Source organism: Aegilops tauschii, chromosome 2 (genome assembly GCF_002575655.3).
Source record: "Aegilops tauschii subsp. strangulata cultivar AL8/78 chromosome 2, Aet v6.0, whole genome shotgun sequence".
Taxonomy (NCBI): domain Eukaryota; kingdom Viridiplantae; phylum Streptophyta; class Magnoliopsida; order Poales; family Poaceae; genus Aegilops; species Aegilops tauschii.
The window spans coordinates 642,503,539-642,519,943 of record NC_053036.3 but is presented as its reverse complement, the minus strand read 5'-3'; the positions used below and the strand labels follow the sequence as shown (position 1 = coordinate 642,519,943).

Here is a 16,405-nt window from a genome sequence, read left to right as displayed (position 1 = left end):
TATACCTGGAAGTCCTTATGTATGTCTGGCAGAGTTAAAACTGGTGCCGTAACCAAACGCTGCTTCAATTCCTCAAAGCTGGCTTCACATTCATCAGTCCAAACAAACTTCTTCTCCTTCTTCAACAATTTAGTCATAGGCTTTGCAATTTTGGAGAAGTTCTCAATAAACCTCCTGTAACAACCTGCAAGGCCCAAAAAGCTGCGAATCTCTCCAACTGTCGTGGGTGTCTCCCACTCCGTAACTACAGCAACCTTAGATGGATCAACTGCAACTCCATTACCTGACACAACATGTCCAAGGAATGCTACCTCATCCAGCCAAAACTCACATTTGTTGAACTTGGCATACAATTGATGTTCCCTCAATTTCTCCAATACCAAACGCAGATGCACCTCATGCTCTTGCTTATTCTTGGAGAACACCAATATATCATCAATGAAAACAACCACAAATTTATCCAAGAACTTCATAAACACCTTGTTCATCATATTCATGAAGTATGCAGGAGCGTTAGTCAATCAAATGACATAACAGTATATTCATACAACCCATACCTTGTAGTAAAAGTAGTCTTTGGAATATCTTGCTCACGAATCTTCAATTGATGATAACCAGAACGAAGGTTAATCTTAGAAAACACAGTAGCTCCCTCCAACTAGTCAAACAGATCATTTATCATAGGCAAAGGATATTTATTCTTAATGGTTACCTCATTCATTTATCATACGGAAAATTGGGATGTTACAGTCTATCATGTGACGACTATCTTGAAATCACTGCTTTCTCAACCTATTCATTTACCAATCATATTTTCTTTCTTTCAGATTGCTGTATATCTGCTACTATGTAAGTAAAGACCAAGCTTCTGGTTCCCCATAATTTCCCCATCAGCTTTTCGACAAAATAATTTCCCCATCAGTATGCTCACTACTTCACTCTCCTACTCTCTCTTAATTCAAGACATGTCTCCATCCCTGACTCTTTCTCATTTCATCGAGGTTTGTCTTTTTGACATCATTCTGAATTTCTACCGAAGTTTTGACTTCATGTTGCTGACTAATCATGTTACGCGTTTTTAGGCAATGCCACTACAGGAATCTGCTACTTTGCCATCTGCCACGGCGGACGGCAAAGGCATGGTTGGCGGACGGCAAAGACCTTTGCTGTCAGCCGCAGACGGCAAAAGGTGACGGCAAAGTAGGGGACGGCAAAGAGCTGCGTTGTCGTCTGCTTCGGGCAGTTGACGGCAAAGGGTCCTTTGCCATCAGCAGCGGACGGCAAAGAAGATGGACGGCAATAAATGCGCTGGTACTCCGTTAGGTGGTTAACGGCAGGCCTTTGCCGTCCGCTGCGGACGGCAAAGCCTTTGCCGTCAGCCACTGTAGGCAAACTGACCAAATTGGTCAGCCTCCAGGGAGCACAGTTGCCTGCCATGTGGCCTCTTTGCCGTCCGCTACTGATGGCAAAGAGCCCTTTGCCGTCGGTGGCAGACGGCAAAGAGCCTGCATATTGGCTCTTCTTTCTGTTTTTTTAATCCAACAATTTTCACAGCAAATGTATATGACATATATAGATATATTTCGCAGGGCTAATACACAGCAATCATATCACATATCCAGCACATAAGTTTTCATCCATTCATACATAAGCAAGTTCCATCAAGTTCCATCCATACACATTGTTCCATCCATATGCATAGTACAATACAAAGTTTCAGAAAGATAGCAAGTTCCATCATAGCAAGATAGATACAATGCAAAGTTTCATGAAAGAAAAAGCAAGCACTCCATCATAGCAAGGTAGCTTCCATGAAGTGAATGAAATCTGCAAAATGGCAAATAAGAAAGTTAGAAATAGGTGACTAGAAGAAGAAGACTAGAATAAGAAGTATATGTCATTTATGAGCTAACTTAGGTGAAATGGATCATATATGAGCTAACTAAGTTGAAATGGGTAGTTTATGAGCTAACTTAGTTGAAATGGATCATTTATGAGCTAACTTAGTTGAAATGGGTCATTTATGAGCTAACTAAGGTGAATGGCATCGTTTTTGAGCTAAGTAAGGTGAAATGGATCGTTTTTTACCTAACTTAGGTGAAATGGATCAGTTATGAGCTAACTTAGTTGAAATGGGTCGTTTATGACCTAACTTAGGTGAAATGGATCATTTAAGAGCTAGTTTAGGTGAAATGGGTCATTTTGGAGCTAACCTAGGTGAAATGGGTCATTTTGGAGCTAACCTAGGTGAAATGGGTCATTTTAAAGCTAACATAGGTAAAATGGATCATTTACGAGCTAATCTACTAAAATGGGTCATTTTAGAGCTAACTTGGATAAATTGGATCACTTGTAAGCTAACTAAGGTAAAATGAGTCATATTAGAGCTAACTTAGGTAAAATGGATCGTTTATGAGCTAACTAAGTTAATTATGCAATTTTTGACATAAGTAAGCTTATTAAGTCACTTTGAAGGAAAGGAAGCTAACTCTAGGTCATTATGGTAAGCATATTGGAGGAAATAAAGCTAAGTCTAAGTCTAGAGAAACTTACCGTGATCAGGGAGGTGTAGGAGCGGGCTGGCTCGTGCCGGTAGCTGGAGAAGGATCGTGCGATGCGTTTCTGGAGTTAAGCTGCACCAAAGATCATTTCCAATGTCTCGTTAGCATTATGACACTCAAATGTTAAGACTAGCAAGTAATGTCCATTCAAATTAAACTCACCGTGCTCCCAGGAGCAATCACTGGCATTGGCGGAGAAGTCTGACCGAACTTCTCGCACACAGACTGCACATTTGGTTTGCACAACAGAGTCATACTAGTTAGTAATGAGACTCAAATGTTAAGACTAGCAAGTAATTTGCAGAAGAAACTTAACACAAGGAGCTCATACATGGCCCTTGCCTGCATGTCATTCCGTGCCCTCTCCTCCTCCAACATCTTTGTCGTTCTCTCCTCCAACTCCCGCTGCCTCTCCGCCGCCTCCGCCAGAAGTTTCTCCGTTCTATCTCTCTCACTCTGTATAGCAGCCTGCAACACCACTCACATGACCATTTGTAATCATTGATGGAAGCGCACACAATGTAATGGAGAAAGATAGCTGAGTACGTATAACTAACCTTGATGGCGAGTTGGACTGGCCGTTCACGAGGCCTTATCTCAGGAGCGGAGCTCGACTGGCGCGCCTTGATCTCCGGGAGAGTGCTAGGACAACGGATAAGTCCATCTCCCATGGCTATGGAGCCATGGGACCTCCCGCCACCAGATATCATCAGCAACTCTGTATCAATGGGACCCTGGCTCGGGTTAAAGTCCTCCCCTTTCCTCGCCTTCCCCTGATCTCTATATTGCACGAGATTTTCGTGGGCGGAGATGTTGGTGAAGTTCTTTGGATCATCGAGGTCAGACGCAGAGAATGCCTTGACTTTCTTGTAAGAGCTAGTGTGGGCCATGGCATACAGGTCGTACACCTCTGGCACCTTATCCGCCTTATTGTAGCGTGCCTGAAAGAGAGAAACAAAGTAAATTAGTAATTAAAGGGCTAAAGCTAGCAGGATGAATGAATTGAATGAATCATGAAGCAAACCACATACCCAGTTCCGCCCATACTGAAATAAGTTGGAGCTGCCTTGGTGGTGTGGCACACCTTCCATTTGGGCACGTTTGTCCTTGGCCTCGTTGTGGGTGGCCAGCCATTCTTTTGAGCACCACCCATCGACCAACACCTCCCAACAATCCATCCGATCCGCACACCATCTCTGAGGGGCCTAAGTTAGCAAATAGAAACTTCAGCGCTACGGTTATGAATTACTAAATAAAGGAATTAAGTACAAGGCCTTAAGAATTACCTTCATGTACTGCTCCTTACTCAAGAACTTATCGCGGCACTCCTGCTTGGACTTCTTGATACCACGGTCGGCGTAGTAGTCTCGAACAGACTGCACCCGAGCCTCATGCCGTAAGTTCTGAAGTAGGCGCTTGCACTCCTTGTGGATAACATCTGCCGCCTCCTTCTCGTATCCCTCCTCACACCTGTAGAATGTCTGCAATCAAATGAGACAATATTGACTAGTACAATTAATAACTAGCTAGTTGAAGATTTTTAATTGTGTAAAGGAGAAATTACCCAGAACTTTCTGATCACCATGTCTGCCCTCGTCTTGCACAAGACACCGTCGAAAATCTCACCCGGCGGGGCCGGGGCAGCCAAGTAGTGCTCCCAACTCAATCCAACCTCTGGAAGCCGACCCTCACCAGGCAACGTGACAAACCCCGGAAAGTTTTGCCGAATCAGAACTCCAAGGATGGAGTTGGGCCGGCGGACACTTTCATGGTGGTCCCAACCCCTGCAGCATGACAAGGCCAACGCATTAGTTATTTGAAGAAATGTGACATCGCCGGCACGGATGGGAGCCGTGTAGCACCATGCTGGTAGACGTTGCCCCCCTCCTCCCCCTCCTCCTCAAGACTAGTCGGCTCCCCGCCATCATCAGCATGGCCACTCGGCTCCCCGCCATCATCAGCATGGCCACTCGGCTCCTCAGGCTGACCCGACCAAGTACCCCATCCAGACGTGTGCTCCTCCGGGGTCTCGTGGGCCCAACTCTCGTGGGCCGAAGGCCCGTCGACCCGAGGCTCCTGGGCCAAAGACCCGTGGACCGGAGGCTCATGGACCGGAGTCCGTGTAGCCTCCTCCTCAGACGAGTCCACCCTAGCAGTCATGTGCTCGGGTGAAATAGCTGGGGGCAGCGGCGAGGAAGGCTCCGTAAGAGCCACCCTACCTCCTCTCCCGCGACCACGTGCTCCACCTCGGCCCTTCTTCTTACCTCGTCCCCTGCTGGGCACCGCGGTCGACGAAGAAGGGCCCGGCAGTGTCGCCATACTGTCCAGCAACGCTCGGCGGAGAGGTGCGTGTGGAATGGAAGACCTCACACTACGCGCCGACGAAGAAGGGGCCTCGGCATGCTCCCGACCAGCGCCCACCATCTGTTAACACCTGCCATGACAAAGAATAAACGAAATTAGTACAACATGAAAAAAAGTACCGACATGAATAATAATATGTATATCACTGAAGTATATCACAAAATCGAAAAATATATGACCTAACTAATAATTCACAAATATATGACCTCGTCGGCCTCTTCAAGGCCAAAGAACACCTTTTCGGGAGGTGTCGGGGGTCGGGGTGCCGTGTCGGGGTCAGGGTCGGGGTCTCGGGGTCGGGGTGTCGGGTCGGGGTGCCTTGTCGGTGTCGGGGTCGGGGTATCGGGTCAGGCTCGGGGTCGGGGTCTCGGGGTCAGGGTGTCGGTGTCGGGGTCGGGGTGTCGGGTCGAGGTGCCGTGTCGGGGTCGGGGTCGGGGTCTCGGGGTCAGGGTGTCGGGTCGGGGTGCCGTGTCGGTGTCGGTGTCGGGGTGTCGGGTCAGGCTAGGGGTCGGGGTGTCGGTGTCGGGGTCGGGGTCGGGGTCGGGGTCTCCGGGTGTCGGGTCAGGCTCGGGGTCGGGGTGTCGATGTCGGTGTCGGGGTCGGGGTGTGGGGGTCGGGGTCTCGGGGTCGGGGTGTCGGTGTCGGGGTCGGGGTCGGGGTGTCGGGGTCGGGGTCTCGGGGTCGGGGTGTCGTGCCGGGGTGCCGGGTCGGGGTCTTTTTTTCCTTTTCTTCTTCTTCCTCTTCTTCCTTTTCTTCCTTTTCTTCCTTTTTTTTCCTTCTTCTTCTTCTTCTTCTTCTTCTTCTTCTTCCTCCTTTCCTTTTTCCTCTTCTTCTTCTTCTCCTCCTCTCCTGTTTTTTCTTCTTCTTCTTCTTCCTCTTCTTCTTTTTTCTTCTCCTCCTCCTCTTCTTCTTCTTCCTTTCCTTTTTCCTCTTCTTCTTCTTCTTCTGCTCCTCTCCTGTTTTTTTCTTCTTCTTCTTCCTCTTCTTCTTTTTTCTTCTCCTCCTCCTCTTCCTCTTCTTCCTTTCCTTTTTCCTCTTCTTCTTCTCCTCCTCTCTTGTTTTTTTCTTCTTCTTCTTCTTCTTCCTCTTCTTATTTTTTCTTCTCCTCCTCCTCCTCTTCTTCTTCCTTTCCTTTTTCCTCTTTTTCTTCTCCTCCTCTCCTGTTTTTTCTTCTTCTTCTTTTTCTTTCCTAAAACTGAACTAAACCTAAATCTAATCTAAACATAAACCTAAAACTAAAAAAACAGAAACAAAAAGGAAAAAACTAAATATAAACTTCAAACTAAACTAAAACTAAACCTAAACCTAAACCTAAACCTAAAACTAAAACTAAAACTAAATCTAAACTAAACATAAACCTAAAACGAAAAAACAGAAAAAAAAAAGGAGAGGTAGAGCTCACCTGGGCTGGTGGAGGAGGTGGCCGGTGGAGGAGGGGGGCGTGGCGGCCTGGGGCGGCGGCGCCGGTCCCAGGGCGGTGGGGCGCGGGGGGCTGGGGCCCCGGGGGGCCGGGGCGCGGCGGCGCCGACACGCCAGGGCGGCGGGGGCGACGGGGCGGGCGGCCGGTGGAGCGGCGGCGCCCGGGGCCTTGAGGCGTGGGGGGGCCGGGTCGCCGGGGGGCCTCGGCGCGGCGGCGCCGCGACGGGGCGGGGGGCCGGGGCGACGGGGCGGGCGGCCGGTGGAGCGGTGGCGCCCGGGGCGGTGGGGCGCGGGGGGGGGGGGGGGCGGGTCGCCGGGGGGCCTGGGCGCGGTGGCGCCGAGCCGGGGCGACGGGGCGGGGGGACAGTGGGGCGGCTGGGCGGTGGTGCGACCGGGCGGCGACGAGTGGTGGGGGCGGCGGCGCGCGTGTGTGGGAGGGAAACAGAGAGAGGGGGTGGGGCGCGCCGGCCGTTAGGTACGTTCAATCTTTGCTGTCCGCCACCTTTGTCGTCCGCTAATGTGCGCTTTGCCGTCCGCTAGCGGACGGCAAATAGGGGGGCCGTTAAGTATTTTTTAACCAGCTCCTCAGTGGGGGCCCCCTCCCTCTTTGCCGTCCGCTAGCGGACGGCAAAGAACAGGCTGATGGCAAAGGCTTTCTTTGCCATCAGCCTGTTCTTTGCCGTCTGCTTTCAGGTAGCTGATGGCAAAGAGCTTATTTGCCGTCCGCTAGCAGACGTCAAAGAGCTGGCAGATGGCAAAGTAGCTAATTCCAGTAGTGGCTGGCAGATGCAAGTCGAAGTTCTTCATCACCGCAGCAGATCGCCACCACCCTCCACCGCTGTTTCTGCAAACACCAACAGCCGGCTGAGAGGTTGAGCATGGCTTAGGCGGTGATTGGAGCGATGGGCACCATCCTGCCCAAGCTAGCCGGCCTAATCACAAAGAGTACAACCTTCGGAGGGGTGTGAGGGGCGAGATCATGTTCCTCCAAGCCGAGATGGAGAGCATGGAAACAGCTCTCCTCAGGATATCTGAGGCGCCAATCGACCAGCAACCGGACAATCAAGTAAGTCAAGGTTAGGGCCAAGGCTATGAGGGACCTGTCATATGACCTGGAACATAGCATTGACAAGTTCATGGTGCGCATCGAATCCCATGGCCGACCAGAGAAGTCCCATAGCTTCAGGAATTTCATTGATAAGAGCCTCAGCCTGCTGACTAAGGGCAAGATTCGCCACAAGATTGGCATCGATATCAAAGACATCAAGAGCCGCATCAAGGAGGTCAGTGAGCAGCGTAATAGGTGTAGAAATTGATAGGAGGAAGTGTATCACCCTCGTTCAAGGGCCGCATGTATTTATAGATTGATGGGGCTTATCCCATAGGCGCATACATCTGTTTGAATTACATTCTTGGAGAACAAGAGAGGTAGAAATAGAATCTATTCAACTACCTACAGAAGATAGAAACATAACAGAAAGATACATGCGTAACGCCTAGAGATATAGCTGCGAATATTAACTTTAACACGCACCATAATCACAACTTGGCTAAGTTGAGATTACGCTTGAATTCTTGAAAGCTCCGTGTAGGCAAAGCCTTTGTGAAGCCATCTGCAACTTGATCTTTTGAATAAATAAACCGAATGTCCAACTTCTTGTTAGCAACACGCTCTCTAACAAAGTGGAAATCTATCTCAATGTTTTTGGTTCTGGCATGAAAAACAAGATTTGCAGAAAGGTATGTGGCTCCCAAATTATCACACCAAATACAAGGAACTTATACCAGTGGCACTCCAAGTTCCTTTAGCATGGACTGTACCCATTAGCTAGAGCTTTATACTCAGCCTCTGTACTAGACCGAGAGACTGTGACTTGTTTCTTAGCACACCATGATATTACATTTTGACCAACACATATTGCAAAGCCACCTGTTGACCTTCTGTCATCTGGGTCTCCAGCCTAATCAGTATTAGTGAAAGCACTGACAAGAGTAGACTGAGATTTACTGAATGGTAAACCAACACTTACTGTATTCTTCACATACCTCAGAATACGCTTTGCAGCAGACCAATGTAAGGTGGTAGGTGCATGTAGAAACTGACAAACTTTGTTCACAGCAAAAGAGATATCAGGTCTAGTAAGGGTTAAATACTGAAGTGCACCAATCATACTCCTGATTGAGTGCCATCTTCCTGACTTGGATGTTCTCCTTCATGCAAAGATAGTTTTTCTGAACTAGATAACAGAGTTGGAGAGGGTTTACAATTCTGCATGCCAACTCTTTTCAAAAGATCAGTTGCGTATTTTTCTTGAGAGAGGACTATACCATTATCAGTTTTCTTGACTTCAATCCCTAAGAAGAAACTCAGATCTCCCAAGTCCTTGAGAGCAAACTCTGAGCCCAAGTCCTTCAGAAGTGCTATCACTGCTTCACTGGACGAGCTGGTGACAATAATATCATCAACATATATGAGCATGAACATTGTGATATTAGACCTATTGTAAATAAACAATGAGGTATCTGACTTGGATGAAACAAAACCAATATTTTGCAATTTTGCACTCAATCATGAGTACCACGCTCTCGGGGCCTGCTTCAGACCATACAGAGCTTTATCAAGATTGGACACATGTAAAGGTGCATGCTTGCTTTCAACCCAGGTGGTTGTTTCATGTAAACCTCCTCTTCCAGAATACCATGTAAAAATGCATTCTGTACATCAAATTTCCTTAAGCACCAATTCCCAGAGACATCAATAGACAACACAAGCCTGATAGTAGCAGCCTTGACAACAGGACTAAACGTGTCCTCATAATCTATCCCTTATCTCTGTTTGAAACCTTTAGCTACTAACCTAGCCTTATACCGGTCAATAGTGCCATTAGACTTTCTTTTAACTTTGTATACCCATTTGCAATCTATCAAATTTTTACCTTGACCCGGTGGAACCAAGTGCCAAGTCTCATTCTTCCTCAAGGCCTTGTATTCTTCTTCCATGGCTTTTCTCCACTTAGCATCATTCAGCGCCCCTTCAACAGAATGTGGTACATCAGTAGAACATGTCAGCCCGAATTTAAGAATATTTTTGTAATTGACAGGATTAATTTTTCCTGTTTGTAGACGTGTACCAAGACGTGTAGAACGCGCTACAGGAGTTGGCGCTGCAGAAGATCCGCCCAATCCGCCTGGGTGTGCAGGGCTGGTAGAGGCGGATCCCGAGGGCGATCCACCGTCGGGTGCACCAGGCGCGTCAGGCGAATCTGCGCTGGCCCGGTCGCTGTCGTGAGCCCGACCGCTGTCGGGGGCCCGGTCGCTGTAAGCGGCCCGCCGGACTACGCCGCGCGTGGCGGGCGATGATTGACCTGAAGGTGGGTCCATGCGCACTGGGCGGCGCGTTCGTGGCCCGCCTCGTGAGGGAGGCGCTGTCACTGCGACGCGCGCGTGACTCCGAGGTGGCCTGCTGCTGCAGGCGATCCTCTTGGGTCTGGAGCCTGCTGATCCTGACGCAGTTGCAGGCGCAGGTGAATCTCCCTCGTGTCCAGCGCCCATGTCCGGTTCCGCTGCATGAAATATTGGCTGTTGTACAGCTTCGTTTTCAGCAGTTTCTGGATCGTTTTTGTGCCACAAATGCCTGTATCATCTGCATCACCAGGATACTATGTTGTATGGTTATGAGGGTTAGTCATGTGATCATCAAAAATACCATTACGCCCTTGATCTAAACCGGAAAGAGAACTAGGAAGAAGAAGGATTTGTTTTTGTAGGAGAGCTCCGGCATTGGGATGGGGACCTTGAAACGGAAAAACGGTCTCATCGAACACAACATCCCTGGATATGTAAACTCTTCCAGTTTACTCATCTAAGCACTTGAACCCTTTATGTTGTGGACTATAACCAATGAAAACACATTGTTTTGAGCGAAAGGAAAGTTTTCTGGTGTTGTAGGGTCGAAGATTGGGCCAACATGCACACCCAAAAACTCGAAGGGAGGCATAGTTTGGTTTTGTTTACGAAAGCCGTTCTGTAGGTGTTTGGTAGTTGATGACACGGCTTGGAAGAATATTAATGAGATGCGTGGCAGTGAGGAAGGCTTCATCCTAGAATTTTCATGGCATGGAAGCGTTTGCAAGTAGAGAAAGTCCAACTTTAACAATATGGCGATGCGTGCGTTCAGCGGAGCCATTCTGTTGGTGTGCGTGTGGACAAGAAACATGATGGGAAATTCCCAATTTTTGGAAGAAAGAGTTTAGTTTCTTGTACTCGCCACCTAGTCCGATTGGACTGTGATAATTTTGCTATCAAACTTTCGTTCAACAAGAACTTGGAAATTTTGGAAAACTTGAAACACATCAGACTTATGTTTAATAAGATAGATCCATGTATACTTGCTATAATCATCAATGAAGCTTACATAGTATTTGTGTCGACCAACAGAAGTGGGTGCTTGCCCCCATACATCAGAAAAATGAGTTCTAATGGTTTAGAAGAAACACTAGTTGACACGGGATATGGGAGTTGATTACTTTTTGCTTTTTGACATGAATCACCCACTGTTTCACTACTAGGCTCACCAACAAACGGGAGTTTATTTTTCCTAAGCACTCATTGAACAATAGCAAAAGAAGGATGTCCTAGACGATCGTGCCACCTTGCCGAAGATAATTGGGTGACACCAAAAGCTTGTTTATTTGAGCTCCTAAAGCGAGGGATCAACGGATAGAGCCCTCCAACGCATCTACCTCTGTAGAGCACCTTCCTCTTTGCTAGATCCTTAATCAAAAAGAAGAAGGGGTAAAACTCAAGTAATACATGATTGTCTAGAGCAATGCGATGTACAGAAAGAAGGTATTTTTGAGCATTAGGAGCATGAAGGATATTTTTAAGATGAATAGGATGGCTAGGGGTTTTGATAATTGATTGACCAACATGATTTATTCTCATACCTGATCCATCTGGACCATGGATTTGGTCGTGGCCCCGATACTTTTCACGGGTCATCAACTTCTCCAACTCTCCTGTGAGGTGGTTAGTTGCGCCGCTGTCGACATACTAGTTAGTGTCAACACGATACTGAGCCGCAGCAGCAACTTTTTCTTCTTGAGCGTCATCATCGAAGCGGTACCAGCAGTCCCTTGTGCTGTGACCGATCTTGCTACAGATCTAGCACTGGATCAGATCATTGTTGGCCTTGTTGCTGCTGGACGAGCCACCACCTGGACGAGCACCCTTGTTGTTGTTGTAGAAGGGGCGCCCGCCGGTGGTCTGCTTCTTCTTGTAGCCACCGCCGCCACCTCCTTGCTTCTGTTCTCTCCCCCTGCCATAGCCACGAGGGGGAGCTCCGCCATGACTGGCAGAGTTTGCAGAAGATTTGATGCCCACATCATGGCCTCCTGTGAGCAGCTCGACTCGCTGATCGAAGTTGCACACTTGGGAATAGACTGCATCGATGGTGATCAGCTCGGTGCGGGTGTCTAGGGCCGAGACCAGAGGGTTGTAGTCGAGGTCCAGCCCCACCAGCAGGAAAGAGACGAGTTCATCCTCATCTAGTGGCTTCCCCGCGGCAGCAAGCTCGTCGGCATATCCACGCATTCGGGAGAAGTACACCGGTGCAGATTGGTTGCCCTTTTTGGCATTGGACAGGGAGATCCGAAGATTATTAATACGTGAGCGTGATTGAGAAGCAAACATATTACCCAATGATGTCCAGAGTGCTTGTGTCGTCCTGATAGAAACAACCGAGACCAAAGGGTTGTAGTCGAGGTCCAGCCCCACCAGCAGGAAAGAGACGAGTTCATCCTCATCTAGTGGCTTCCCCGCGGCAGCAAGCTCGTCGGCATATCCAGGCATCCGGGAGAAGTACACCGGTGCAGATTGGTTGCCCTTTTTGGCATTGGACAGGGAGATCCCAAGATTATTAATACGTGAGCGTGATTGAGAAGCAAACATATTACCCAATGATGTCCAGAGTGCTTGTGCCGTCCTGATAGAAACAACCGAGACCAGCACCTCCTTTGACAGGTTGTTCATGAGGTGCCCAAGGACCTGCTGGTCCTGATGCATCTAGGATTCATACACCGGGTTGATGACGACTTGGTCCTTGCCCTCCTTGCCCTTCACGGTCAGCATCTTCTCTGGTTCGGCAATGGTGCCATCCAGATAGCCGTAAAGGCCCGCCCCAAGGAAGTGCGGCAGGATCCGCGCCTTCCACAGGAGATAGTTCTCGCATGTAAGCTTCTCTGTGACCTTGGATCCAAGGCCAGAGAGAGTTGGGGTGGAGGAGGAGGACGACATGGTTTTTCTGTGGGGAGGTCGATCTAGGCTTCTGCGGTTTAGGACGAGAAGGAAGAGGATGCTCTGATTACCATGTAGAAATTGATAGGAGGAAGCGTATCACCCTCGTTGGAGGGCGGTGTGTATTTATAGATTGATGGGGCTTATCCCATAGGCGCATACATCTGTTTGAATTACATTCTTGGAGAACAAGAGAGGTAGAGATAGAATCTATTCAACTACCTACGGAAGATAGAAACATAACAGAAAGATACATGCGTAACGCCTAGAGATATAGCTGCGAATATTATCTTCAACAATAGGTACAAGATTGACAGTGTGGCTGCTGCCAAACCACCTGGTCCAACGGTTCATACCCTTCGCCTGAAAGCCTTGTATACAAAGGTGACGGCGCTTGTTGGCATTGAAGAGAAGAGGCTAGAGGTAGTCGAGATGCTAACAAAGGGAGACGAGGTTTCCGAGAAACAACTGAAGGTGGTCTCCATTGTTGGATCTGGTGGATTAGGCAAGACAACCCTGGCTAATGCAGTCTATGAGAAGCTGAAAGTGCAAGAAGATAACCAAGAACGGCAATTTGATTGTTCAACCTTTATTTCCGTGTCTCTTAATCCTAACATGGAGCAGATTTTCAAGAGCTTGCTCCATCAACTTCACAAGCAGAGCATCCAAAACACCAGTGAGGCATCGTGGGGTGAAGAACAGCTCATCTGTGAAATAAGAATATTTCTTGAAAACAAGAGGTACGTATGTGCATATGCCCCCTCCCTCCGAAATGTTTCAGCCATGGATGTTAAAAGGAAACTGCAATAGTGCAGAACTAAGTTTTCTATTTCCTTTGCCATTTAAGTTACACTTAATTAAGTAGCTCAATTCTTCTCAATGTATGAGAACTTAAATAGCCTTATAATATATGTGTTTTGGTATTAATTGAAGGTACATGATTGTTATTCATGACATATGGGATACGTCTGTGTGGGAAAACATCAAATTTGCGTTGATTGAGAATGAATATGGAAGCAGAGTAATCACAACAACTCGCATCCTTGATGTTGCCCAGCAAGCTGATGGTGTCTATCGGCTGAATCCTCTTTCTGCTGTGGACTCAAGAAAGTTGTTCTATCAAAGAATATATGATATGGGGGACAGGTCACCACCTAATCAATTGTTTGAAGTATCTGAGAACATTCTAAAAAATGTGGGGGTGTGCTGCTAGCTATACTTACGATAGGTAGCTTGTTGTCCAACAAAAAGGGAAGAGCACATACACTTGAGTGTTGGTCCAAGGTGTCAGGGCTAGACAATAGTCATGATGATGTGAAGAACATGAGAAGGATATTATATGTCAGTTACTCTAACCTACCTCCACACTAGAAGACTTTTTTACTGCATCTTAGTCTATACCCAGAGGATTATGAGATTGAAACAGAACAGCAGATATGGAAATGGGTGGGAGAAGGTTTTGTGAAAAAAGAACAGGGGAAGAGCTTGTATGAAGTAGGAGGCGATTACTTGGATGAGCTCATTAATAAAAGCTTGGTCCAACCTGTAAAATTTGACAATGCAAATAAAATGTGCTCTTGTCGTATACACGATATGGTGCGTGACCTCATCATTTCCTTATCAAATGAGGAGAATTTCCTGACAACAATAGGTGGTCAGCAACCAGAGTATCTACCAAGTAAGATCCGCCGATTTTCTGTCCAGACCTGCATTCGAGAAGTTGCTAATCAGCTGTCAACCATGGGCTTGACCCATGTGAGGTCACTTACTGTGGCTAGACCAGCTTTCAGTTTGTTGCCAACACTTTCGGGTTTCCCAGTCCTACGTGTATTCGATTTAAGTTACCGCAGGGAAGTGGACAATAATAATTGGAAGGATATATGAAGTTTGTTTCACTTGAGGTATCTGAGTTTAATGGGTACATCTATCACCAGGATCCGAAAAGTTACTGGGAATCTGCGATTTCTACAACTGCTGGACATTAGGTACACTAATATAGAAGAAGAGCTCCCGTCAACCTTTATTGAACTAACCCAACTGTTGTTATTCTACGTGGCTGATAGCATCACTTGTGCAATGCCTAGGTGGATGTGCTCCATGTCTTTCCTCTTCTCTCCAAATATTGCACTTGAAACACTGGGAGAAGAGGGCATTCAAGTACTTGGGAACATAGCATCTCTCAATGAACTGTACATCCAAGTGGAGAAACCAACACAGGGTGGAGATAAACGGTTGTTCCTTGAAGATGCTTATCCATTTCGGTGTCTAAAGAGGTTTACTATCAAGGGTGACACCATGGAGTTGAAGTTTGCATGGGTAGCCATGCAAAGTCTACATACCCTCCTGTTAGTTTTATATAATGTGCATGACACATTGCTTCAGTTTGGTGATCTTGTACTTGGTATAGAGAATCTCTCTTTGCTTGAACATATTGTTGTCGAGTTCCCCTTCAACAAAGAAGACACTGAGACTCAAAAGGTGAAATATGCTGTTCAGAAAGAGGTCAAGATGAATCAAAACAGGCCCATACTAACATTCACAGAAAAACAAGGTGAAGTTGACGCAAGTACTTGTTCACACTTTCGAGCAACATGTATTACATTTGTGTATATTTCTAAACCGTATATGCAATTAGTGGAAGTATACGTTTGCCTATATTCTTTTTAACCTTATATAATTTTATCGTATTATGATACTTATTTATGCATTTGAAACACTAGTAATACTATTCATCACCAAGGGTTCAGTTATTCTTCACCCGAGCTAATCTTATGATAGTTTCAAAAGAAAATTACATTTGGTATACAAACAATTACATTCATATTGATTCAATACGCAAATTTGGCATAAAAAACAAAAATATAGGTCATAAGACCAGCGGGGGCGAGGTGCTTTGGCGATGTGAGCGGCATGCGCGAGCACCATCGACGAGGCCTACTTGCTGTGGTCATGCCCACCAAGTGCGTCGCGGGGGCAAGTGTTTGGTTGCAATAGATCGTAGAGCAGTCACAATGATGTTCTAGACGTTATGTCGAGTCTTTGGTTCTTGCGCATGTCGCGCTCCTTGCGACGGCATCTTGCCGCCGGTGATTGCACGGCCCGAGAGGACCGGCCAATCACCGTCGGGGAGGTGTTGTGGCAAGGTGGGTGCACCCTGCGTGCTCTGGGCATCCCCGCACGCGCCATGGGTGCTGTGGCCGTGCCCCCTGAACTCGTGCGCTTATCTGTCCTTGTTGTCTGTTTATTATTCGAAGTTGTTCTTGGCTATTCTTTGTTATGCATTGCACCAGCACTAGAAACCCTCTTCTTATTTCATTTTTTTCCGTTGGCGACATCCCTGGACATCATCCACTCCCTCCACAGCCAAGTCCAGAACATGGACATGACTTCGTACACCCAGAACTCCATCTTGAGGGAGATCTATAAAAATGGTTCAGATTTGCTATTTCACATCTAGATGTGAAATAGTTATCTTACATCTAAGTTGTCCACCACAAGATCAAGGCTGTAAAGTTCGTGCAAAATCTGTTGATGCGGCGTTGTTTTGTCCCTTGCGTCGATGTCTGTGTCCTGCATCGCGTGTCCCTCCCGGGGCTGTCTCTGTCCATTGTATGGGCCTGCTATCCCCTCTGAAGTGCTTGTGTTTTTTTTCAAACCGATGTGTAGAATTGAAAGAGTCTCACTCATCCGATACCATCTCTTTGTGGACTATTTTAATCTTTTTTTTCTCTATTGATGTATTGATTTTCTTAAGTCTAGGGTTGTAT

The 16,405-nt window shown here is 47.2% G+C and overlaps 1 pseudogene; it reads left to right on the top strand.

Annotated features, from left to right (window-relative positions):
• The first annotated feature begins 7,222 nt into the window (after nt 1-7,222).
• LOC141042143 (disease resistance protein RGA5-like) lies at nt 7,223-15,409 on the top strand (annotated as a pseudogene).
• Nucleotides 15,410-16,405: the final 996 nt, after the last annotated feature.